The 27,686-nt window shown below is 46.2% G+C and overlaps 1 long non-coding RNA gene across 1 annotated transcript; it reads left to right on the forward strand.

Annotated features, from left to right (window-relative positions):
• Nucleotides 1-5,744: 5,744 nt before the first annotated feature.
• LOC118012829 lies at nucleotides 5,745-9,783 on the forward strand. The gene is made up of 3 exons (XR_004679847.1): nucleotides 5,745-6,316; nucleotides 8,611-8,743; nucleotides 9,573-9,783. It is a non-coding gene; the product is annotated as an uncharacterized LOC118012829 (long non-coding RNA).
• The last annotated feature ends 17,903 nt before the right edge of the window (nucleotides 9,784-27,686 follow it).

Consider the following 27,686-nt stretch of genomic DNA (forward strand, 5'->3'; position numbering starts at 1 on the left):
ACCCCCAAAATAATCCCTCCAGCAGTTTCTTCTCTAACCCCTCACAATTATGCAAAACACAGCAAATGTGCATGCATGGTTGATTTTATACAAATTTTATAGAGAGTGTGCACACACACACACACACATAGACACACACACACCATCTATGAAAATTTGGGATCACAATTGTTCCTGTTACCTATTGATGTGTAGCAAATCACTCCAAAATGCAGAGGCTTAAGGCAGCACCAGCGTTTTCTTATCTCCCTCTCATGGTTTCCGAGGATCTGGAAGGTGGGAAGGGCCTCGGCTCTGTGGTGGGCTTGGTACCCTTTGCAGTTACAGTCAGACAAAGGCCTGGGCGACCCGGGGCTGCCCGGCTGCCCTCCGTCCTGTGCCCGTTTGGTGATCTCCGGGCAGCCTGACCGCTCACTTAGCAGCTGAAGGCTTCGAGAACAAGTGTTCTAGAGACGAGGCAGCAGCAGTGACACCTTTCATAACAAGGAGTCAGAATCACATATTGTCATTTCTGCCGAACCCTGCTGGTCAGAACAGTCACAAAAGCCTGCCCAGTTTGAAGGGGACGAGGCGTAGACCTCACCTCTCAGTGGAAGGAGCGTCAAAAAATTTGTATACATATTTTTGTGTTTTTTAAAAAAATTTATTTATTTGACAGAGAGAGAGTGAGAGAGGGAACACAAGCAGGGGGATTGGGAAAGGGAGAAACAGGCTCCCCGCCGAGCAGGGAGCCCGATGTGGGGCTCGATCCTAGGACCCTGGGATCGTGACCTGAGCCGAAGGCAGATGCTTAACCGACTAAGCCACCCAGGCGCCCCTGTATACATATTTTTGAATTGCCAGTGTGGTACTCTCATTTCTAATGTGGAATGAGTACACACATCTGGGGGGGTCCTGTGAGATAATTCAGGGAGCAGGGGCATAAAAAATATTAGAGCTTATATTCCTGTACTTCAATTCACTCATTTTATCCCATTTTTGAATCTATTTATAACCAACACATATGTTGGGAAATAGGCTCAACAGTTTTTTTTTGCTAATGAGGTGCACCATTTCAGAACTTTGTCAGATATTGCTAATGCCTTGTCCAGAGCCTGGCTCTCCTTCTCTACTTCTTACAAAAAATCAATGACCCCCCTTTATCAAGATCCACCAATCAACTCAGAACCTTTTTCTAGAAACTTCTTCAAAGAGTTCTATTTTCTAGCCAGTTTCAGTGGATCCCAGCTTTTTTTTTTTTTTTTTTCCATTCCCAACAACGCTGTAAGGTACATCCTCGTCCCAGGTGTCATGGTGGGATTTTGCCAAGGTAGGTGTGGGCTAAATTCAAGCAGTGGGATTCCTGGATTAAAGATTATGTACATTGAAAATTATGATTGACATTGCTAAATTGCTCTTAGAAGAATCTTAGCAGTAGCAATGACTACCAGTCGACAGCCCTCATAACAATATTTGCACATACCTGTTCCTCCACATAGCTTCACAAGCAGTAATTATTATAAAACTTTATAGTCTTTGCCAGTTAGGTGAAAAACGGTATCCTGTTAGCACTTGGACAATGTGTCTTCAATTTCACACAGAGTGCTTATTGGGCATTTGTATTATTTTTTCTTACAAACTGCTCATTTATGTTCTTTGCCCAGTTTTCTATTGGGTTATTCTGCTTTTTGTTTATTGATTTGTACTAGCGCTTTGTAATGTAAGGAAATTTGTCCTGTGTTTCCATTATGGGTTGCAAATATTTCCCCCGTTTAAAGGTGTTTTTGTCACACAAAGGTATAGATGCTTTTATGGGATGGAATTTATGGTTTTTAAATCGATGGCTTCCTCTCTAGAAAGGACGTCCCTTACAGAAATGATCAACAAAGGCACCCACGATTTTTAAATCTTATGGTTTCAAATATTATCTTTAAGTTTTATCTACGAGGAATTTATTGGGAGCCAAGAGTAAAGTAAAAATCAGCTTAAACTTAACTTGTTTTTCCAAATGGCCCACCATTTCTGAATGGTTCCAACGCCATTTGTGGAATAATCCCTCTTCCTGCCACTTTCCACGGGCTCTTGCTACCTTTACCTGATCCACACTCCCTGGCCATGCTGGGTAGATGGTTATTCTGACAGTGACCTAGAATTAGGGTGGAAGCGACTTGTAGCTTCGGGAGAGGAGAGAAAACGGGAGAAAGCCCACGGACCAGCTTCTCACTAAAGGCAGACGCATTCTCTATCTTGGGGACTGAATGGAGCCCCCCCACCCCATTCTCCTGGCCCCCCACCCTGGGCCTGGCTGAGAAAAATCTCTGTTGTGTCTCTTTGGCAGCTCTTGCCCACAGGACCCTTTTCGGGTCAGTGCATTAGGCAGAGCCGCTGTGTAAATTGCTTTCATGGGAGTGTTTTGGAGACTATTCAGGAAGAGCTAGCCATGAGCAAAATGGAATTTGAAATAAATCACTTGCCTCTGTGAAGGTGAACAACTGTAGGACTTTATATGGACATGGCCCTGTCTTTAAGAAGGCGCAAGGCACTTTGCCCTGTGTCATTAACCCATTTGGCTTGGTGGGGCGGGATAGGGGGAGGTCTCTGGTGAGATCTTCACTTCCGCCCTCCATTGATATGACAGAGGCTGGGATTAAGCTGAAGGTATCTTTCCAATTGGCTAATCTAGGCTGCTTGGAAAAAAGTTAGGTTGGCACCAGGATTCAGCCCTTACCTACCTAGCTAGAGACAGCTGCTGGGTCCCTGGCATGGACATTGGCACCCGTGACAGCAAAGGTCCAGGATCCAAGCCAGCTGCCTAGGGTGCTCGGGAGAGGCATGGGGAGCCTCCTTCCCACACTTGAAAGGTGCCAGGACTGGAGGCCAGCCCTTGGTTCTTGTCTGAGACAGAGAAACCCCCACCCCCGCCGCGCCACTGAAGATGGGGCAGTCCCCACTATGCTCTCCAGAAGAAGCAGGATCTGGGTTCTCCCACATCCAGCGGCAACTCAGAAGCCCCAGAGCATGAGCAGGAGCCCCCCTAAGCATCCCTCTCCCACTCCTGTCTCATGCGGAGGCTGGGCCCACCGAGCCCTCCCCAGCAGACCCAGGCTGGTCCAGGGACTGGATTTCTACCTGAGGCTCTGTGGCCCAGCCCCCAGCAGGGGCCTGGGAGAGAGGGGATTGGGGAGAGCCAGCAGATAAAATCTCACCCCCGTGGGACTGTGCAGGTGGCCTCAGGGCCTCCAGCTTCCCAGATAAGAAACGAGAACACTGCCACCCCAATTGAAAAACAATTTAAGATATCATGCTCATTAAAGGGGTTTGCAGGCATAAGACCTGACTAGATTTAGATCTAGTAGTGAACAAAAATCAGATGGTTGAGAACAAGAATTTCATGTAAGTAAAAATATGACTCTGCAATGCAACTGAGCACTTGCAGGGTTTTTGTTTTTTTTCTTTTTTTCCCCCCAGGCTAGAGATAGTTCCTGTCACCAGACACACTGCATCTGACATGGGACACCGTGGCTGGGGCTATTGACTTTTTTATTTACTTAAAAATCACTGCAAATTGCTAAAGAAGGTTGAATGGTCCTACCTTTCTGTTTAAAAAAAAAAAAAAAAAGGCAGTCCTAAAATGAATGGTTTGGTGAATCAAATCACCGAAGAAGTGGTACCAACAAGACCACCCAGGCCCCAGCACCACTTTTTTCCTCCAGCCCTCTTTGAAGGCGAGGGTTTAGGCTTGTAATTAAGGGATGCCTTTGTTTCTTTAATGATGCTAATCCCCATCTTGAGGGAAATCACCTTTTAGGTAACTCAGCAACCAGCACCCGCCCCAAGGGCATGAAACAGGGAGGCCCACCTAAGTCCCAGGCTCCCAGCTGGAGGAGGAGGAGGAGTCTGGCCACTGGGCAGGCGAGGGGGCGGGGCGCACAGATGGTTACCGCAAGGACTCCGGTGCCCTCATAGGAGGGGACAAAAACTACTTTGCAAAAAGAGAACCATCACCGTTGGGATCGTGAAAAGTTGAAGTGGCCCCTTCTCCTCCCCAGCCAGCCATTAGAGCCTGAAGTAGGCGCCTGTGGGAAGAGGGGCCTCCGGGTAGCAATGAGCTACCAGGTCCCTAAGGTACCATGTTGAATTTCTCAATCTCACTTTGTTTAGTTTGGGGAAAACATTTTTTCAGTCCAAAAAAAAAAAAAAAAAAAAGAAAAGAAAATCACTGTGGTTTCCCTCCTACTCCCACCCTCCTACTCCCACCCTCTATAATCGCCGCTTGCAAGAAAGAGTTTCACCATTTTCCCATAAAACCAAAAAAAAAAAAAAAATGAGGATGCTGGGCAGACATTCTTTGTTTCTTTTCTTCCATCTCTGTGGATTCCCCCCACACCAGCCCTTCTGCTCCAGGCAGGCCTGTCTGCCCACTGTCCCCACACATTCCTCATTTGCACTGGGCTCCAGCCAGGCAATGTCCTGCCCCTTTCTCCTGGTCATACTTCTTCTTCCAGAAGCCAGCTCAACACTCACCTCACTAAGCAATACTGGGGTAGGGTTGGAGGTGGCCCGGGGTCCTTCAGAGCACACACTGCCGGGATGGCCCTGGGCCATCTGCCAGCCGCGGGGAGCTTACTGCTTCCTCCCTGCAGTCCGCCCAGATTGTCTGCAATGACTCCTTCACGCTTCCCTTCTCCCTGCGGTCACTTGTAACTAACTCGTCAATGCACCCATTGTCCGGCAGCTTCTGAGCTCCCACTAGGATGGGTCAGCTCGTTGTACAATATTATTTCGCAGCCGCCCCTTTGTGAGTCTCCTAAAGCCCGTCCATGGGCTCAAGGACACTCTCTTCTCAACCAACATATTTTGAGGGATTCCCTTTGTCTTCCAGTTATTTTCGGTTGCTAGTCTTCTCTCCACCGCTTTACTCACACCTTGGCACTGGTTTGCTGTTTCAGCCAACTTTTGTCCATTCTATTCCTTTAGCAGGGCGGGGTCGGGGTGAGTAGCTCCTTAGTCAAAGCTCTTGGATTCTCATTAATTGCTCTGCTCCTGACTCACCGCCTGAGCAGGGACGAGTCACTTCCCTTTCTCACCCTTGGCCTCCCCAGCCTCACCGGACTCTCTGCACATCTGGAAAGAACATGGCCAGAATGAATGCGATGTCCTCTATACATCGGGTGACTGTATAATCCACTGTACAGCGGTCCCTTTTGAGAGCAAAAGGAGGTGTTCATAATTATGCCGCAACAGGTTTAAACAGGCTGGTCCCCGGCAGATTCTAGAATCTCATGTAAAAATGGGGATAGGAGCAGGCTTTCCTTAGCTTATCACCTCCCAGCTCATGGACATAGAAGAACATCAGCTCGCTGCAGTCTGTGCTATTAGCTTTGTCCAAGAGGAGGGCTGAGAAATTCAGATCGTCTCTCATACATTTCGAACCTATGTGCAAAAATAATCAGATGCAACCTGTTAACACGGGGTGACCTGAGAAATGGTAGGTGACGCTGGGCAAAGCTGTCATCCTGACAAAGAAGGCTCTTATCTGCTCGTTGTAAGTCCCAGCCTCTCACACTATGCCGTGCCCTGCCTCTCTGACATTTAAACCACCCTGTTATCAAGCACTTGCGTATTTGAGGTATCTAAAAGAACACCTGGCCGTGTCGATTAAGTGGGGCCTGGAGGAAGGGCTAACAGAACTCCAAATCGGCTCTGAGGGGCCTTATGATGTTCCGAGAATTCAGTTGGTGGGAGCATTCCCATATAAGATCTACATCTGGGCTGTGCCCATCGGGCCCCTCGACTGAACTCCTTCTTCTGGGAGGGCACAACCAGACCAGAAGAGAGAGCCAGCACGCAGCGTGCAGCAAGATCAGGAATCAGCAGAAACAGAGCTACCCATGCTTGGCTCGGGAACCAGATACCAGGCACTGGGCAGGAATGCGCCCTTGGGAAGCTGTTGCTTAACCCCCTGGCTCCTCAAGCTCCCTGCCTCCTTGACAAAGGCCAAGGCAAACAGGGATCCTGGGAGAGACCAGACCAACCAGCCAATGCCAGCTCACTTGGGGTTAGACCGGGGCTGGGAGGGGCCCAGCAAACCTGCAGGAGGCCGGGCTCTGGGCACAGTCCCAGGGCTAGGCAGGTTTCTGCAGCTCCCACTTCCCAGTGGAAAAGTGCAGGATTCCCAAAGACTGTTGAGCAAGAGGCTCAAATTGTCTTCAGATTGGGTCTAATCTAGCTAGAACCATTCGGGATCCAGGATGAAGCTGGATCCAGTTACAGACCTCCCTGAGAAGTGAAGAGAGGTCCAGATACACCTACATCTCCAGCTGACACGGTCTCGAGGGTGAGCCCAACCCCTTAGTGTGGAGTTAGGGTCTGTGGCCTTTGCCCCAGGTCAGCGATCAACATCGTAAAGGGTTTGTTCCATTATCAGAGGGAGGGGAATGGGGAGAAGCACAGGAGATGGTTGTCTGGGTGTGTTTATTTTCTTTTAAAATATAAACTGAGTTGGAGATGTTCTCAGGGACACATAGAGCACTGTGATTGTCAGCCTGTTGGACGGGCAGTCCGTGTGATCTCTCTTCTGCGCTGCACACTGTCGGCACGTGACAAAATGGTGGCCATCTTTATACCAGGATTTGGGTGGCACACGGGGCTCCCGGACATTCATCAGGACTTCTTTCCCATTAAAAATGGATGGGCTGCAGCAACCTGAACCAGGTAGATTAACTCCAAGTTGAAAACATTTCTCCTTTCTCCAGGAACTCAAATGCAATACTGGAGATCCTGGGGAATATAGAGAGGAGAGTTAGCTTCGGAAGGTTGGTGTTGTCCAAAGATTAGGTGTCTCTAAAGAATGAAATCCCAGAAAGTGCATCTCCTCACATCCTGGTGTGATTTGGCTCTTATCGGTTTCAATGATGAATAACTAAGTATGTGCTTTCCTTCCGTATACACACACACACACACACACACGCAGAGACCCTGTCTCCGGGGCAGGGAGGTAAGATTAGGTAGAGATTAGGTAGCTGATCCTTCTAGGCTGATTGATTGGCTGTTGCTCAGCCCCAAATGCAGCAGCTCCAAGGACAAGCTGCTCCTGGGAGGTCACAAAGAGCCTCGACATTTCAAGACAGTAAAAGTTGGTGGTTGCGGACGAGGAAGCCTTGGTGGCTCAGTCGGTTGAGCGCCCAACTCTTGATTTTGGCTCAGGTCATGATCTCAGGGTCCTGAAGTCAGGCTCCTGACTCAGCGGGGAGTCTGCTTAAGATTCTCTCTCTCCTTCTGCCCCTCTCCCCCTGCTCTCTCTCTCTTTCTCAAGTTAATAAATCTTTGGGTAAAAAAAAGTTGGTGGTTGGGAGTGAGAGAAGCCAGTGAGGAAGACCCTGTCCCAAGAGGCTCATCTTCACCACTGTCCAGTTTTTAAAACTCAGGTTTGCTCTGTCAGGTGCCTTGGCTGGGAGACTGTCCTGACAGACACAGGGAAGGTTCTGTACATGGGAGACAGGCCATCTGGGCCAGAGCTGAAGACTTGCAGATTCTCAGGTGACTTAGAGTGAGTCACCAGCCCAGGCCTCTTTCTAGTTAAGCAGAGGCCATGCCCCAGTTTTGAACACCTGAAGGGCACACGGGTGGCGGGAGGAGCCTGCCCTGATCTGCATACAATGGGGACAATTGCAGGCCCAGGTTGGAGAACCAGAACTGAGAACCCACTGCCTTCCACACCGCCCAGAGTCCAGAGTCGCTAGAGGTCTTATCCCCATATTCACACCAGTGCTTCCTTGTGTCCTAAGCCATGCACGCCTCCCTCCCCTCAATTCACTCAGAAAAGAAAAAAAGAAAAAAAAAAAAAGCCTTACTGAGCAGCCCTCAGCCAACCCCTTCCCCCCTGTGGCAGGTCCTTTCTTCAAGGCCCGAAGTGCCACCTTTGAGGTCACATCCGTGGAGGGAGGAGAGACAACAAGCAGGGGTGAGTGGGTGATGTCACCCTGCGTTCTTGCAGGCTGAGGACATGCTCTACATTCTTGGGCATTGGCTCCAGCCCGAGCCCCTGGGATGTAAGACAGGATGAGGTAAAGCCACTCCTGGACGCCGACATCTTCTATCAGCAAGCCCAGAGAACACGGAAGAGAAAAAGCACAACAATCTCAATGGGATTAATTAATCCATTTATGTATTTAGTTTGTGAAAGTTCTTCCGGTTCTTTCTAAATGAGGGAAAGGGGCAGGCTGGGTGGCTTTGGATAGTATCTGATGAATGGAAGACAGATACGGATCCCAAACCCGAAAGTTCTCCAATGCCAGGCTTGGAGAGCCTTCAGACGGGAGCCATGGGAAGTTGACAAGTAAAAGGAAAACAAACATGGTTTTCTCTTTCCTAATGCTTTCCCCTGCACGTTAACAGTTTGCCTACAGATCCAGCAAAGCCTGCAGTGCTGGGTGGCTCTGAGGACTGACTTGGATGCTGGCCGCAGGATGTGGGGTCCTTCGTCTACTGAGGCCTGGCCTGGGGGCTCGGCCAGCTGTCGGCAGGGCCTCTCTGCTGTCCACCCCGTGTCCTGCGGCAGGAGATAAGGAAGCAGAGGAAGGGCAGCCAGGAGGGGGCGAGGGCTGGAGTGACCTAACCTTTCCCTTTTAGGTTCCAGGGCCCTCCCTCAAGGCGCGGACTTCATGAGAAATGGACCCACAACTCAGGAGCCGAAACAGACACACCCAGCCCGGTGACGTCCCCAACCAGCCAGTGACCCGCGGCAGCCCACTCTCACTGAGAGGTTCCTGTGCACACGACCCTGTTGGGGAGCACCTGCTGACCATGGCTGGGGGCTTGCGGAAGTCAAATTAGGGAAGTGAGAGGAGCACATGAGAAGTTCTGGAAGCAGGGAAGGATGGTTGCACACATTGAGTGAGCGTGGTGGTGGGCAGACTGTAAGAGGAGGCAAAGCTGCGGCTGGGACTTGAAAGGGAAGCAGAATTCAATGAGCAAACCAGAGATGGGAGGGAGATCTGGGCTTAGAAAAAGTGGAGGGACTATGGACAAGGTGTGCTTGGGAGAGAGTGACTATTCAGCAGAGTGGGGCTGGGGGTCCTGGGGTGGGGGACAGTGGGAAATAGAGCAGCAAAAGTGGGTTCACATCAGCCTTTGGATGTTCCTGAAAGTCACGTGAGGGGTTTGGGCTGCATTCAGAGGGGAGCTGTGGAAAAGTTTTGTTAAGGGGGGGGTCAGTATGTATTGAGATCTTATCGTGTGCCAGGGACTGTGGTAGGAACTGGGGGGCTCAACCATGGCTAAGACCTGGTCTTTTCCCTTAGAGACTTTCTAGTTTGGGGGACATGAGGGATAAGAAACAGATACATTCAGTCATATATGCTAAGTGCGGGGGTAGAAATATTCCCAGGCTACCGGCAGGTCTCAAGGAGTTAGAAGCTGGAACTGAGAAGAGGCAAGCAGGATGAGCAGAAGGGCCAGGCCCCTCCATGGCTGTCAAGCTCATGGGCCGCCCGCCTGGCTGAAAGCTCCAAGGAATCTCAGCTGAAAGGGTCAATCTTACTGCCGCTAGTTATCTCTTTGAAATAAATCTATTAATTCCTTTTGTTCTATAGGAAGAAGAAACTTCTCCCTGGCTTCCCAAAGACCACCACCACTGCTCACACTTTGGAAATTCTTCTGTCAATTCATTTTCAGTTTTTATTTGGTTTTCACATTGTTGTAATCATACCGTGTTTACAATTTTGTATCCCACTGCATTTATCATCCTAGTGTGTATATGTTTCTGCATGTTAAATTTATCCTGGTTATTGCGAAGGTTCATATTTTTATATATATTTACACGCAAAGGTCACTTCACTGGTTTTCCCTTTCTTAGCAGCAAACTTTGAAAATGTTTCTTTTCTTTTCTTTCTCTCTCTCTCCCCCACCTCTACCCTCCCTCCTATCCTTTCTTTTTCTAAAAATTTCTAGTTGCCAACTCACTGCCTCCCTTCATTTCGCATCTTTTCCAGACTCATGACCGAACATCTCTTTCCAAGCTGCAAGGAGCTTTGTTAAGACATACACCAGAGGATTGCTCTAAGGTCTAAACTCCCCGAAGTTTTAAGGTACTTGCTGGGCAGAGGGGAGATTTCTGGTGAAGGCAGTTCTCACTCAAAGGGGCTGCGGCCGGGAGGCTCATTACTCCAGGCCGGGGACAGTTGTCAAGATGAAAAGGACAGGAAGGCGAGTCTGGGCCAAGGCATGTAAAGGTGTTTCCTGGATTTTTCAAGATCTAGAGTGTCAGAGAAAGGGAAGTGTAACGTATTCTACTTGGAGAGGAAATAAATGTGTGGTCTGTCAACTAAGCCCTGGTCTACACTCAGAAAGAGAGTTTTAATATCATATAGTGTTTACAGTGATGTTTCCCAAGGGCAAGCTTGCCCTTTCCCTGCTGGGTACCTTGACTAGGTAGGTACACACAGCCCCGCTCTCTCTCCTTCACCTTCTCCCTCTTCTCTCTCCCTTAGCTCCTCGAAATATCCAAAGGAGCCTTTGTCCAATAATCATGACACTAGTTCGCTTTGTCCCACGTGCCGGTCACTCTCCCAAGCTCTTCTGTGAGTGTCTCAGGACACTACCAGGAGATAGGCAAAAATCATCGTCCAAGGTCACACGACCAGAATGTGTCAGAGCTTGGAGGTAAACCCAGGGCACCCTACCCGAAAGCCCATTCTCTTAACCGCTACCCCCATTTGTCTGTTAATGCACTCTTAAGGTCACCCCTTTCAAATGCACAACAGAATCCCAGTGGGATTCTATTGCAGAGATAGGCATGAAGTTCAGAACTCTTTTTTTGCATTATATGCCAAGAATTCTACATTTTTTGCAGTTCAGTGTTGGGTGACTGCTTTTTTGGGCCAGGTTTGGAGCGACTCAGAGAGGCTCCCTGCCTTTTCCTGAACTACGCAGAGAACTCTCAGAGCGCTGCCTAAGCGGGGCAGCCTGGTGTAGATACGTCAAGGCTTTGGGCTCCATCTGACATCCAGGGCAAGGGCCGCAGAGCGAGGACAGCGTGTTCCACCGGCCTGATCTAATCAGAACTCTGCCGCCACCGCACGTCGGTCTGTCCCCCGAGTGTCATAGAGTCCATTTCCCATCCCCCAACACCTCTGTTCCTGTCCCTATCGATTCGCAGGATGGAGTTTCTGGAGGAGAGAACTTTATCAGGAAGAGGAAGTCACCAGTGTTGATTTCAAAAGATCCCCCTCTGCGCACCTCCCTTCTCTGAGACCCTTGAATGACTTTCACTGGGGGTAGCCGCCCTGCCTCAAGTCCACCCGCCCCCACTTGCCACACACTTCCTGCCCCGAATGTCAAGGTTTTCATTTGACCATGATATAATGAGCTGTATAAAATTAAAAACAGCTAAGTACCATCTTATTTACAGCAATTTTCTGAAGTCATCACAAAAACCTCTCCTTAACGACGCCAACCTACAGATCATACCAATCACCAAGGAGAAGCCCAATCACTACAGCCACCGACTACAACATAAATCAACTCGGAGCCCCAAGAGCCCGCTCACCCTCACTCTGTCCTTAGCCCAGGCGGGTTTTTCCATCACGTGCTTTTCCGGCAACAGGGAGCTGGGGTGCAGGGAACGCTCCGTTCCCTTTCTAAAAACTGGGACCACTTAAAAATATCTCCAAGCAAGCAACCAGGATTCAGAGGAATGCTGTTCACACCTGCAGGAGCTCAGTGCTGGGTTGCAGGCTCCTGAGTGCCCTCCAACCTGGACTGTGGCCGCGGCCCCACATGAGCACCGCAAGCAGACCCAGATGGAGTGGTTGTATCTCCACCTGGGTGGATAACCTAGCCACAGCCCTAACTCCTTCCAAGGCCTGTTATGAACTGAATTGTGTCTCCTCTTCACCCGACATCATTCATATGCCACTGTCCTGACCCCGGTAACTCAGAATGTGACAGTGTTTGGAGATGGGGTCTCTAAGGAGGTAATTTACGGTTAAATGAGGTCATAAAGGTGGGTCCTAATCCTATATGGCTGGTGTTCTTAGCGAAGGAGGGAGAGACCCCAAGGAGGAAAGGCCACGTGAGCACAAGGGGAGAAGGGCAGCCACCTACAAGCCAAGGAGCGAGGCTCTGGGAGAAATCAACAACCTGACACCTTGATCTTGGCCTTCTAGACTATATTCTGAAAATATAATTCATTCCCTAATTTGGGTACTTACTGGGCTTGGGATTTTCTCAAATACATGTAATGATCCCATATCTCAAAATAGATCATGGGTATCAAACTTTAGTATGATTTGCTGACGTATTTAAATCTGTTTTTCTTTCTCCCAAATTACCTGTTCCTGCAGTCATGCTCTTTTATTTGTCAAGTATAGATTTAATTATTGTCGTATGCAGTGAGTCTCTGCTTTTTATCAAGTTTCATTCCTGGAGAGTTTATGGCAAAGTAAATGGCCTGAAAGTAGATTATATTTTACCATAGGAACAACAATGTAACTGAGAGTTTTATTCTTGATTTAACATCAAATGAATTCTAGATATGACCATAATATGTCACAAAAGCAAAAACACAGCACTTTTAAACCTCTAGAATCGATTGCAAGAGTAAAATTAATGTTCTGGCCATTAAATAGGATTAAATGGATTATATATATTTTGTAATGAAAAAGCCTTCGTGTGTGTGTGTGTGTGTGTGTATAAAATATAAAATTTCCCTGTTTCTCCACCTCTTCCCTGACAATCCATTCTACACACTGGCACCAGATTTATCTTAATAGATGAGCCTCCAAGTTGACAGAACTTCTTGCTCCCCTTCACTTGTAAGAGCAAGTTGAAACCCTTGAGCATGGAAGATCCCCACACGAGAGAGCCTCAACTACCTCCTGGCCCCTCCTCCAGTCTTCAACATTAGCTCACTGCTTAGCAAACTGGCTAACAGATGCCTCCCAGGCCTCACACAGCGCCCCTCCAGCCTAAGAGGACTCACATGTCCAACCCCAGAGCATTGGTTGGCTGGTCACCTCCTTCCACGTTGGGGCATCATTCTGTGCTATTCCTACTGGGTAGTGCTATCCATGGTAGACAGCTGGGCCTCAGTAAAGGAAAGGGAGAGAAACCAACATTAGCTGAGGACCTACTATGTGCCAGGCACCATGTCTAGCATTTTTACACAGTGAATCCTTACAACATCTTTACGTGGTAGGTATTTGCATCTTAACAACCGAGAATGCAAGGGTTCTTTGAGTAACTCGGCTAAGAAGTAGAGCCAGAATTTAAACCTAGAAAGTACACAGGAAGGATAGAAAGCTAGAAATCAGGAGATCTCCAATTGAATTAACCTCTTCCCTCTTCGAATCTCATTTTTTCTCATTAACATAGAGGGCTTACAATATCCACCTCACAAAAATGGGCAAATTAATTGAAGACATGCTTTTGAAAGGCTTTATCAGCCATTGGAGGGATTATTTCTTATGGTGCTTAGCACAGCGTAGCGCTCACCAAATATTTGTTGTTAGATTGATTTCTGTTTCTTCTCCTAAGAGTTGCAAGGTCTGCTGGTCCCACCCGCCATGTCTCCCTGTTATTAGCTGGTTCATGTTTTCATGACATGACATGTTTTCATAATATTCATGTTTTCAGCTTTGAAAAAGAGATCACACTGTTGCTGAGAACCCTTTCCCGGTCCAGAATGATCAGATAGTCAACACTTACCTGCACACATTCGCAAATATTGCTTAATGTCCTTAGGAGAATTCCTCCCTATATTTTGTAATCGGTGTTGGTGAGTGCCAACGAACTCCAATGTGTAAGGTCAGTTTGCTTCTACTCCTTGAAAGATAACAATGGTCAATAATCGTTTCTATGTCTCCTACTTGTAGGGCTCACTTCAGTGGGCTGAAAACCCCTGATAGGGGGTGATTACCAGCCCTTTCCCTATAGTACCTATGAAAAGCAGTATGGGTCACATGCTAAGTCATTTATTTTTACTAAGAGTTCTGTTGTTCCTTTTCATGATAATGGTAACTGAGTTTTGGCTTCTAACTTATCTTGCCACACCTTCTGAGTATTTGTGCGTGATACTCAGCATGTTTTATGGTCTGGGTTCTGTTATTTATTTGGGGCTTCAGTTTTCCTTCTCTGTCTTTGTCCTTCCTTTGCAGATGACGCAAGTTAGCTCCTTGCAAACATGTCTTCTGCATTGATTCTCATCACGGTATGATTCTGACCCTCAGCTGTCCTATTTAACCTTTCAGAAACTTCCTGAAGCAATCTCTTCTTGCTCCCGTGTAATTAGAGTTCCTGTCTCTGAATTGCTATAGTCAGAACTTGCCTCTATCCACAATTTCTCTCCTGCTTATAAATTTCTTTTCATCTGAAGGAGTAAAATCAGTACCTCTTTACATTTCTTAACTGTAGTTTTAATAGCTCGGATTCTTCTTGTAAGAGACATGCTTACCCTTCAGAGCACCTTTTCCACCACAACTGCCTCTACAAAATCAAAGTTATTTTTAAGACAGAATGGCACACAAAAAGTAGGAACCAACAGCACTTTTGTGCATAATGCTAATAACTTCTAGATACAGATTTTATTTTTCTACCCTACATTCCTGCTCTCTACGCTTACTCGGGGATCAAACTGAAACCTCACCCAAGCAAATCCATTTTCCCCTTTTCCCTTCTTGTCCAAACATATAAGCCTTTTTCACTCTGCCTAGTTCAGCTCTTCATGAATATTAATCAGTCCCATTGAGTCATCTTTGCATTTTCCATCCATTAATAGACACCTTTCTGGATGGACATCAGATGGTTTATCCACCCTAACTAGGCTCGCTATTCTCTTTTTTGAAGAACGCTTGCTTTAGAGAAGTCAAAGGAAACGCACTTCCCTTCCTGCTTTCTTTGACTGGTCTCCCATGGACAAGTAGAAGGTGCGAGGGGGCCTAGTTCGGCAGTCTTTCCTTTCTTCCTCTCTGTCCCCACAATGCCCCTTCCTTGGCCCCAGCGTTTTCTCCTGCCTGCCCATAGGGCTCATTCCCTGCACCACTTGTTACTTAACATCCATGCTGCCTGGCTGCCATGACGGTGCTCACCATTCCAGTAGGCCTGGGCTGCCATTGTTCTTGCTCCATGTATCCTCCCAAGAGCCCTGTTAAGTGGAGGTGCACTAGGACCAGGGTCACTTATGGTGACTGCTAATGGATTGCTGACAGGCTGGGTGGACTGAAGGTCAGTCAGAGCCACCCTGGCTGGGGGTGATGGCTGGTCTTCATTGGTCAAGCAGGCTTCCTCCGTCTCCTCACAGGGGACACTCTGCCAAGGCAGTCAGAGTCGATCGAGGTGATGTTCATCCTCCAGGCAGTGGCCCCCTTCCTTTGCTAACTTTACTGACAGATGGGGCTCCAGGAGAGAGGGGTCCTCTCTTTCCGTAGGGCCACCCAAAGCAAAGAGCCTATTTCTCTGCTGCTTGCATATAATCTCTTTGGGAAATGGTTTGTTTAGTAGCTAGAAGAGGTAACTAGGTTGTAGGTGCTCAACACACCACCTGGTACTTGCTGTTCTGGAAAGAAAAGTAGATACATAAATGAAAGAAAGAGGTGTACAGGAGGTTACAGAGCAGAGGACAGCGGTGAAAAGAGAAGTGAAATTCAAGTTTCTCAGCGTCAGAGTCTCCCCACCCGGCCTCCCCTACCAGGGGCATAATGAATAATAGGTAGTAGTAGTAGTAATAATAATAATAATAATAATAGTTAACCTGTGTGCTCTTTTATGTGCTAGGCATTGTTCTGTGCCAGCCATTGTTCTAATGGTTTAAATATATTAACTCATTAATCCTCTTATCAACTACAACGGTCCTCATTTAACAGATGAGCGAGAGAGACTCATGAATGAAGTGACCGAGGTCACAAGAGAAAAGGGTGTGGTACCAGGACTCAGACCCTGGCAGTCTCTTACCCACACGCGTGTGTGGCTGTGTGCATGCATGTGTGTGCAGACATATATGTGTGTGACAATAAGCGAGAGTCATATTTCAAAGACAGATGTAGAGATGTTGATGAGCATATGGTTCATCTAGTTCCTCTTTAAAAAATATTCCCAGACGAAATAACAGTCCCAAGAGCTACCATTTACTGGGTGCCTTTTAAATCTCCAATTCTTAACAACAATCCAGCAAGGTCAGTTTCTAGGTGAGAAAACAGAAACTCAGAGAAGTGAAGTGAATTACCCAGGAGTACTCAGCAAGAATAAGGGGAGCACCAAGATTAGAGTCCAGAGGTCACGTTCTTTCCAGGAAACACCGGGGGCCATGCCTGGAGAGGGCCCCTCCTCTTGCCAAGGGCATGGGTCAATCAGATGCCTCACAGAACTTTACAGAATTAAAAAAAATTTTTCATTGCACATCTGGCTGATTAAATTTAATAAGATCTCATCTGACCCTAGATCACTGGGAGAACAGCATGGACTCCTCTTTGTTGATAATTTTCACACGGAGTCTCAATGCAATATTCTGGATTCATCAACATGCCCATAATTACAGAACTAAAGGACTAGCCCAGTGATAGTCGCTGAATGCTTATCTCTGAAGGAGGAGCTGTCCCAAAATTCAAGGAAAGAAGATGCTACAAAAGAGTATTGCTACTCCTCATTATCACTTAGGATCTAATTGTTTCTGTCCTTCCCTTTCAAATGTTCTGACTAGCCTGAAGGTAAAGAATGTCACCTGGGTCCTGATCTGGACTCGAGCTAGGATCCAAACCTGACTGGCAGACTCGTGCATGGCTTTGAGGAGCATCGTTCAGTGTGGGGTTTCAGCTGAAGGAGGAGGAAGGCGCAGGTAGCTGGGGGAGAAGCTGAAATGGGGAGGCTACTGTGGTATTTGTCACAGGAATTGTGTCTAGCTCAGCATTGTCACTTCCTGTTCAGTCCCTTGGCGAGAGGGTCTTCCGGCTGGGCTGTAGTAGTTGACTCATGGGGTCTGAGGAGAGTGTTCTGCTTCGAGGGAGGAGAAGTCATAAAGCAGGCGAGGGCTATTACCTCCACTAACGTGGGGGTCAGGGCACTCAGGGAGGACCTGGATGTTCTCTTGGGGGATGGGGGGCACAGACCCTGACCCTCAGTGGAATTGGTTGGGAAGCCAGAACAGTAGCAAGGTTGTTAGGAGCACCTGCGAGACGCCTCTCAGGGCCCACAGATATTCTTGGAGGGCGGTACATGTCGTGAAAATCCTGTATTCTGTGTGTTGGTGTGGGCATTGGTCAGAGCCTGCGAAATCTGGATCCTTGCTATTTAGAGGACTCATTAGTATCCACAGACCATCAGAGCCTGGGCTGATAAGAACAACATGCGTCTGAGTGCCGTGGTCCCCGAATATGGGTGTGGTAGGTTCTCCACCACCAGGCAGCCTGTAAATAGGAGGTAGATTCATATTCATGCTTCAGTGTAAGTGTATGTTAGAAGAATATATAAATATAGATACATATTTCTCTTTAAACAGCTATCTTAGGGCTGAGGTGCCTGGGTGGCTCAGTCGGTTAAATGGCCAACACTTGGTTTCGGCTCAGGTCATGATCTCTGGGTGGTGGGATTGAGTCCCTTGATGGGCTCCATGCTCAGCGCACATCTGCTTGAGATTCTCTCTCTCTCCCTCGCCCTCCCTCCCCCCCAATAAATAAATAAATCTTTTTAAAAAAAGATATCTTAGATTTTTTAGTTCCAGGATCATGGCTATGATTCAAGTTATAGGACCCCTGATGATGGAAACCTGCTTAACAGACTCAGACAAATAAAAGCACACAGAGTGAATCTGGGGTCAGCAAGGCTGAGAACACGTGGGCTGAATAACTGGTGCACCCCCTTGGCAGGTGCACTGCATGATTGAGCCCAGGGCAGCCCCCCAGTGCTACCGGGGCATCCAGGACATTTCCATAGGCATCCACATACAGACACTTCTGGAAGGCAGGGGGGGCTCAGTCTCCAGGAGCTCAGCCCAGAGCTCCCACCCAGGCTGTCCTGCTCCCCTGACACTGTCACCCAAGCCCTCAAGCAGACGTTGCAACCAGACCCCCCGCACGAGCTAGGACAGGACCCTCCTGTGCCTCCACTCGTTCCAAGCAGACCACCAGCAGTGCCGGGCACCGTCCACATATCTGCTAAGTCTTTCCTCTTAACCTTGTGTCTTGATACTTTAATTAAAGGATCCCAGAAAGCCGATTCCTAACAGAGGCTGGTATTGAGCGAGGCCCTTCTATAACACACCTACTTGCTATAAACAAGAGTGCCAGAGAAAGATCTATGGGATGGGAAGCACCCCCCTTCTCTTCCTGCAGTTTGGATAGCAGCCTCGAAAGAGTCCCACGTAAGAATGACCACCATCCCACATTGATTATTGTACTTACGCGTTCTCCCCCCTTTCGGCTCTCCCCCTTCTTACTCCACCTTGAACTTCTCATCTTGGAAGGAAATAAAGTTCCGTGGGTTTTTTGTTTGTTTGTTTTTCTCAGCATCATGCTCCTCAGCAGAATGCAAGGCTTCTTACCCGGACCTTTTACCTGGAGTAGGTGCATGAGCCTGGTGAGGGGCGTGGGAAAGCCTGCTGGACAGAAGCAAGAGGGAAGCCCTTGAAAGCAATTCCTTGTCTTTCTATGGCTCTTTCCAAGCTTCGCCAGAGGGGGACTCAGCTTGGAGGCTTTAGTAGCTGCCTTCTCAGCACATAAAACAACAATCAGGCCGCAATGGAGAGGAACATCCCTGTAAAATGAGAGGTAGAGCTGGATGAGGCAAGGAGTCGGGCATGTCCTCTCTCGTGTCCTGAAACTGAGATTAGGGTGAGAGTGGTCCTGTGGTCAGCGGGGAAGGCTGCTGAGGGAGTGTTTGTTGACTGGGTAGATTGGGGAGGATCTTTCCAGAGCACTTAGGAATTCTCCAGTTCTGCCACACTCCTGTGGATGGAGGTATGGAAGACACAGGTAGGGTGTTGACCCACTTCCATCCTGCTAGGAATGGGGCGGACATCAGGTGAGAGGCCACGTGACCTGGAGCCCACAGAGTTCAGGAATCCTCTTCTCCTATGGCAGAGGCAAGGATTCAACCAAGGAATGGGAGGGCCTGGGGAACTAAGCCATCTGGTCCACAACCTGTGGAAGTGGAACTTGATCACTTGTTTCTGGGAAAAAAAAATTTTAAATACATAATGAGACCCTTAAAATTGTGCCTATCTTGGGGCGCCTGGGTGGCTCAGTCATTAAGCATCTGCCTTTGGCCCAGGTCATGATCCCAGGGTCCTGGGATTGAGCCCCACATCGGGCTCCCTGCTCTGCGAGAGGCCTGAACTCCCCCTGCTTGTGTTCCCTCTCTCACTGTGTCTCTCTCTGTCAAATAAATAAATAAAATCTTAAAAAAAAAAAAAAAAACAACTGTGCCTATCCTGCTTCAGGGATTTCTCTTCTAGGAAATTATGGTAAAGATGCAATTCAACCCGTTGACAAAGATATAAGTGTAAAATGTACATCATGACTTTATTAATATACAAAAATAAATGAAAGAATTAAACAATCAGAGACTTGTCCAGGAAATTATGACACATCTGTACTTTGTAATAACACGAATATTTTTAAAATTTATGTTTTGCAAGAATGGCAATAACAGGGAAATGTCTGTTATATCGTACAAATAAAAAGCAAGTTCTAAAAATTATTTACAATTTTGTATTTATTTTATAAACATAACATTTATTTTTATATACATTTTGTTATATTTATATATAATAAACCAAAATTTTGAGGAAAAATAAAAACACATAGAGGAAACTAGAAGGGAATACACTTAATAAACTTTTTATTTGGTGTGGTAGAAGGTAGAATTGTGGGTGGTTTTTATTATTTTTTTTTATATTTTTCTGTACTTTCTTTTTTGGGAAGAGTTTCTATTTTACTTTCTAATGATAAAAGTAAAGATCTTTGGGCGCCTGGGTGGCTCAGTTGGTTAAGCGACTGCCTTCGGCTCAGGTCATGATCCTGGAGTCCCGGGATCGAGTCCCACGTCGGGCTCCCTGCTCAGCAGGGAGTCTGCCTCTCTCTCTGACCCTCCCCCATCTCATGCTCTCTATCTCATTCTCTCTCTCAAATAAATAAATAAAATCTTTAAAAAAAAAGTAAAGATCTTTTAAGGTATTGGACAAGAATTATTCAAATAAACGAGCTTTTTAAAAATCAGTTTACAAATGAAGTTACATTGCATCTATGTCACCCTGTTGTCTACCAGGAATTAACAATTTTCCTCCAATCCAATACTTTCATTAGTCCACTAAACAAGGACTGAACTGGAATTTAAATCACAGTCTAAAAGGAAAAGAATAACAGTAGTGAGCTACCAGAAAAATACCCCCAGTTATTTGCAAGTCAGAGGTCAATGTTTCCTTCTGCATCTACTATGGGAAGAGTGTCCAAAGTCTTCAGGGAAGGCAGGGACATTTCATGCACTGTGCTCCTCCCATTCCCACCCTGAATCACTTTTTTCCCAGAAAAGAATAAAGAATACTCAATGAAAACTATTAAAATGCTTGGCAAAACTACACAGACAAACACAGAGGCCAATTAAGAATAAATAGTTCATACCAAAGCTGTCTTTTTGACCCAGCCATGAATATCTACCCAGCCCCAGATTTAAATGTTTGGATGAAAATGGCAGAGCAGCCAAAGACCGGCCAGCCAGCTGCAGAGAAGCACCCATTAAGAGCGATCACATCTGTCTGAAGACTATGCATGCAGTGTGCAGTATATTTTCCTAAATGCATGGAAGAGGGTATAGATATCTGACAGTTGCCCTAAACCCCGTGATTTGTTTTTTTCCACCACCCATTCTGACTTTTATTTTTATTATTTTGGTCTAAAACAGAAAGGTCCACTCCTCTCTTTGGATTTTGAAGTTATTGGTATCCTTTTTTTTTCTTTTATGGCTTAGCTGCTTTAGACTTTGCAAACGGATACACCAGTATTCACTATGAGAAGACAGCCTGGCATTTTGGAGGACAAACGCTGTGGGGTGGTGGAACCCTGAGGACTCCAATCCTGGCCCTGGCATTTAGTGTGTGCATCTTGCTGTATTCCCTCGCCTCCCTGGACTTCAGTCTTTCATCTGTAAATACAGGATGGCAATACCTGCTGTGTTGTAAGGTCATTGTGAGGATAAAATGAGACAATACTTTGTAACCTCTTAGACTCGGTGCAGTTTAAGATGATGCAGTCATCCTTACTTGGCTAAGTGCTGTGTACTCACCGCTCTTGAGGTAAAAATAAAAAATACTTGGTAATGCCAAAAAAAAAAAAAAATCACGGTGTTAGCCTGTTTATATAGAGATGATTAAGGTAGGAAATATACTTTGATTTTTTTTCTAAGAGTGAGGACAGGGGTTACCATCATGCATTTATAACATGTATTTGGGGGCACCTGCCTGGCTCAGTCGGTAAAGCATGCAGCTCTTCATCTTGGGGTTGTGAGTTCGAACCCCACGTTGATTGAATTTGTTGAATCTCATTGGTACCCGCGTTAGGTGTAGAGATGACATAAGCAAAAAAATAAACTGAAAAAGAACACATGTACTTATGATATTTGATAAGAAGATAGCCACTGTATAGACTGCCTCCCTGTATATTAAAAAAAAAAAAAAACAACTAAAACTATTTTGAAAGTACAGCTAACAGCCTCCATTTCCAAAAATAAGGCAGATTACATTACCTGAGCTCTCTCCTACTACAAAACACTTAGCAGTGCTGAAAACCTATAACATCCTTTTAAATCCATCATCTGAATTCCAAGAGAGTAAGAGAAATCTCAGGTTAAAAAATGAAGGTGAATGTGAATAGCCAAACGGTGAGCATGAGCTGATGTTGTAAGTGCCTGGATAGGAAAGGACGAATCAGAGATGGGAGGTTGCCCGTCTTATTAGGCAACAGGATTCCCCTCTTTCCCTGTCTCTCTCTCTAAAAATTTTACACACACACACGTAGGATACTATGAGTCCCCCATATACTACCAACAAGATTCAACAGATTCAATCAAGATTTTGCAGCATTACATTTATATTTCCTTTCTTTTTTTAATTTGCATTTTATCTTTGCTGAAATATTTTACATCAAATCCCAAACATCACGTTATTTCACTCTCCGTCCTACGACCAGACAGGATGCTCCCCCGAGGTGGAGCACTAGGAAGGATACAGAACCACCTATGAAGTATTGTTTCCAAACAAGCAAACAAAATTGAACCTAAATCTATATTTAACCATTGCTTTAGGGAGCTAGAGGACCCAGGAGACATCTAAGCTTTGGGATACTGATCTTCAGAACTCAAATCACCAAAGACTGATGCCAATATATGAATTTATGTTGCTCAGAGCTGCTCAGATATTTTCTAGTAAATAGAATATTCATGTAGGTGCTTTTGGGAAAGCCCTCTGCCTTTTCTGTCAACCAGGTATCCAAGAAACTCTCAGACTTCAGAGTGCTGTTTGGTGAATATAAAACCAGAACATAGAGGGTGAGTGTTCAGGAGGGTATGTGACCTTGGGTACAACAGAGATTTATGAATTAATTTTGCTTCACTCCAGGGATTTCCATTCTAATATCAAATGACTACAACCAGAAGAATCATGCCCTTAAATACGTTTTCAGATTTGTGTCTGCCCTAAAAATACGTGATTTTTTGCGTTTATGCTCATGTATCCTTAATTTACATAAATATCGTTAGAGCTCTTGTTTGTTTGTATCATTGAAAAATGTAGAGGGTTATTTAGTATATATATTTAATAATGACAACAAAACAACAACTTATTGGGGGCCTATCCTGTATTGGGCACTTTTGTAGCTGCTGGGGACACGGTCATTTTGTAAACGTGTTTTGAATTTATGTAAATGACACCACGCTGTATATCTCAATCTGCTTCTCACTGTCGTTAATCAGTACTACCTTATTAAGATCCAGCTATGCTGAGTGTACATCCATGTTATTATTCTGATTGCTGCATCAGATGCCCATATGAAGCCTCCTTGTGCTAGAAACATATTGCCTCCAGTTATCACTACCGCAAATAATACTGGGACAAATATCCTTGAACATATTCCATTATAATCAGAATTTATCTGGGTTATTTGTCCAGTTATGGGACTCACTAAATGCTGCCAGATTGCCCTCTGGAGTGCCTGCACCCATTTCATGAAAGTTCCTATTTCTTGGGACACCTGGCTGGCTCAGTCAGTGGAGTGCAAGACTCTTGATCTCAGGGCTGTGAGTTCGAGCCCCACGTTGGGTATAGAGATTGCTTAAGAAGAAAATCATAAAAAAAAGAAAGTTCCTACTTCTTCAACCTTCAACCACAATTGGCATTATTCAGTTTCAGTAGTTTTTCCCGATCTGATGGATGCAAAAAGGGATCTCGTTATTGTCTTCATTGTTATTCCTTTTATTTCTCGTGTGACTGTTAATACAGATTCAGAGTTCTTCTAGTATTGTATCTTCAGATCCACTACCCACATTTTTATCTAGATCTCCTACATTTTTCTTCTTTGAAAGATATCCAATTCTCCCTTAAGTTAATATGTTCCATATAATAACAATCCCAATTCCAGCATGAGTTTGCCTTGCGTTAGAGATGTTCTGTGTCATATTTCTCCCCCTCAAGCTCCTGGGGGGCAGGGCGGCTATTGTTTTTGGGTATCTCATGGCACTCAGCCCTACCCAGAGCAGGCCTCAATGAGGGCTTATTGATTGACTATGAGCTGAAGGCAGGGGAGGAGGATGCTACTTAGTGAGTACCATTTGTAAAAGTCAGTGTCCAGGCATGGTGCTTGAGCTGGCCAGCCAAGGCCAGGGGAGGGAGGGATGGGCAGCAGGAGTGGGGACACCAGGAGTTTTGTTCCAAGAGAGCAGGACAAGTGCCCTTCACAATCCTATTTCTAAAAATACAAATAAAGAACCCAATAGAAACAACATAAATATATCTATAACCTTTTCAGTTAGAAATATTCCACCTAAGAGCTACTTTTTCCCCACAGTTCTGAGGGTCTGTGCTAAGTTTAGTCCTGAAGCTTCCATGTCCTGTGGCCAATGACTATCTTAGACAATCTTACACTGAGTCCTGTTCTAGATGGCAAGGGTGGGAAGATCATTCCTTAGAAAGAGCAGGCAGTGTGGAGAACATGGGAAGAGGTTGTCCTTGCTCGGCACGTGTTACCCAGATTGTACATTATCTTTTCTGGGGCTCCATCTTTATTCTACGTGTTGATTAATTGGACTCAGTGTAATAAATTGCAGAAGACTTCAAAGTTTCTCTAGTTAAGTGCTGCAGAGAGACAGTGATTCTGTGAATGCTGAATGAAGACACTGGATCGCGTTTAGCTGGCATGCTATGCTGGATTAGTTGGACCTGGTTTGTTTCTGCACAAGGCTGGCTAAACCCACCTAGTTCTGAAATCACAGGAATTACCTGAAATTTTATGTATTTGTTTAAGGGTATATGTCTTGGTTTCCCAGATAGAGTGCAAGCTGCCTGAGGATACAAACCCTAGATTATACCTGCTTGTTTCTAGCAGAGAGCTATGCTGATAATTAAGCACTTGATGGTTATCTGTTAAATGTACTAATGGATGAGTTCATTAGAAGGAGTAATCAAGGCTGGCTATTCAGTCTCCTCGCCTAGACTCTTTGGAATGGTATATAGGCACCTGGCCTCGCAGGCCCACTGGTCTAGTATTTGGGGATTGCTGAATCAATCGGGAGCAATATTACTTTGTAGATTGTAGATACGCCAAGAAAGGCACCATGGAGGAAGAGGAGACAAGTGAACACTACAAAATATAAACTCACATTAGCGTGGACTGGTTGAGTGCAGGCTGCGTCGGCTTGCTCAGGAGCCTGGTTATCTCTGCACTGGGTGACTGGACCCGTTTTCCCAAGCCCCCGGCTTAGCCTGCTCTGCAGACAGCCTCTGGATAACTAGCCTGGTAGGCTACAGTGTATTAGTCCGGTGATGGATAGGAGATTCACCCAGCCAATTTATCGACTGGTCAGCAATCAGAGGTCTTCCAAGGATTTGGAGTGAAGAGACACCAGGGAAAGAGAAAGCAGCCCCGAGGAGGAGAGCCACTTTGTCATATGAACGTTGGCGTTGTGCTAGCTTAAAAGCAGGGGACTCTTGCTGCAGAGGTCCCGCTGGCTTTCAGCTCTGCCCTTCCCGTGTCCTGGTGCTCAGCTTTTCTTGGGTTTCTGCGAAACCTGTTTATATCCTTGAAATGCATACCTCTACACTTTTCCCTTATTCTTTCTCAAATCAGAGCTGCTTCGAACAGGCTCCTGGTTTCTACAACTCGATGAGCTATGTCCGAAGCACTCTTCTTGATGGCGATTTCATATCTTGGGCACCCGCTGGGCAAACAGCAGCCCCACTGGCCACTCCAGCAGATGGTGCCCCTGCAGGTGGCCGGGAGGCATGAATGACTCAGAGCATCTCAGCTGAAGGAGGCTTGTCTCCAACAGACCTGAGAAGGCCCAGAATAGAAGTGATCCAAAGGGAGATCAGGGCAACCTGCTGTTCCCCAGGGCTGTGGCCGCTGATACCTCTGATCCAATTGACCCCACATAGTGACCTTAGCCCCTGTGATAGCAATCAATCCAGCCAACCAGATGTACCTGCTGCAGGATCACAGAATTCCAGAACTGGAATAAACTTTAGACATCTCTTAATTCATATTAAGAGCTTTCTACAGCTTTCCTTACAAGCAATCATCCCATCTCTTCTTGAACATGACAGGACAGCCTATTTCTAGAAAAGTCTATGGGGAAGAATGTTGGCCCTAATTTTAAGCCAAAGCCTACTTCTTTTTAATTTTTACCCAACAGTACTAGTTCTGGACCTCTGCAAACATACATAAACAGAATGCTTTAGAAACTGAAGCCAGCCCTTTCAATATTTGGACAAAAGAATTGCCTCTCTTTTAAATCTTCCTTCTTCCAGGCTACAAGTACCAAGTCTTTCCAGTCATTTCTTCTGTGACATAATTTTGAATCCCTTGACCAATCACTGTTACTTTTTTCTGGCTGTGCTCTGAGTTGTCTTTGGGTTATTCTTAAAACATGTCAGTCCTGCACTTTTGGATGATCCCTGAGCAGGGAGGGATGGAGCGAGGCAATCCCCTCCTTCTTGCTTGTGATGGAGCTCACCTTCGGAGCACTCCAAACTTCCTATGGCAGTTGTGTCTGAGTTTCCAACCCTTCCAGTCATCAATTAACCGAATGCTGGTCTGGAGTCAGCCAGCCAGGTTCTGACCTGCCTGAGCCTTCCTGGGGGCACTGGTGTGGACACTCCTGTCCTCCCAACCCTACCCCACTCATAGAGAATCAGCCTTTGTCAGCTCCCCAGGGGATACCTCACTTCCTACCAGGACCATAGGCCAGAGATGGGCTTCTGATCCAAGCTGGGCCAAGGAGACCCTTACCTGTCAGTCAGTCAGAGGAGCCTAGCTGGAAGATCATGGGGACATGGAAGAAACCCTGCCTTTGGGGCTGGTCAGGGGAGAGCAGAGATGCCAGTCTTCAGAGGACTTAAAGGAGGCTCTGGAAGCAGAAGGAGGAGTCCAGAAGCCCCCATGGAAGTAAAGTCAGAGAAATTAACCAATGTCTTCCCAGTTTCCACAAGTTCCCACTAACCCTCTTTCAACTAGTTTCCATGAAGCTTCTCTATAATAAACCTTCTTTTAAATTTGAGATTCTCTGGGGACTCCTGGGTGGCTCAGTTGGTTAAGTGTCTGAATCCTGATTCCGGTTCAGGTCATGATCTCAGAGTCTTGGGATTGAGCCCCACGTTGGGCTCTGTGCTGGGCATGGAGCCTGCTTAAGATTCTCTTTCCCTCTCACCCTGTCCACCTCTCTCAAAAATAAATAAATAAGTGTAAGATTCTTTGAGTGAAGTTTGGTTCTGAACAATCTTTAACTAAGACTTTAGGCAAATCTTTGATCCTCATTGAGCTTAATTTTCCTTAGAGATAAACTGAATTGATTGTATGATAGTGTGCATTCACTCTGTGATTCTATGTCATATTATTCCCATTCTACACTTGTGTACTTGGGAGGGTGTTAAAAAGAAAAGCCTAAGTGTATCATTTTATATGTAATTCCAGGAAAATTCCATCTCACATATTGGACTATGTTTGGGTCTTTGATTATCAAATCATAAATGGAAAGAAGCTTGAGAGTCGTGGGCTCCCACATCTTCCCCGAAATCTTTACAGTGGTTGTCTCTCACACTGGAGGAATTGTCCAGAAATTTCTAGATGGCTTAGAAACTTATTCATTCATTCATGTGTTTATTCATTCAGTAAGTTCACCAGAAGTGGGTTGTAGACTGAGGGTGTGTTTGTTCAGCGTCAGCAGAAAGCTATGTGAGCAGGAGGTGCAAGGGATTTACTGTGGTCTGTTAAGATGGTCGCCCCAGCACAAGCTGCCCACATGTTGAAGGACCCAGCAAGTGGGCTCTGGTGCCTTGGACTGACTGAAACCCTCAGTCACAACCAATTACACAAGGGCAGACACACCACACAAAGAATTGGCAAAACTCAGATTAGTCAGGTTGTTATTTGTTAGCAACATGGGCAGAGAGACATGGTGGGGAAGGACGTATGCATTTTGGCTAAAACGAGCTTTGGCTTATCTTCAGATTTTATTTA

Source organism: Mirounga leonina, unplaced genomic scaffold, assembly GCF_011800145.1.
Source record: "Mirounga leonina isolate KUSES-001 unplaced genomic scaffold, KU_Mleo_1.0 Mir_152, whole genome shotgun sequence".
Lineage (NCBI taxonomy): Eukaryota > Metazoa > Chordata > Mammalia > Carnivora > Phocidae > Mirounga > Mirounga leonina.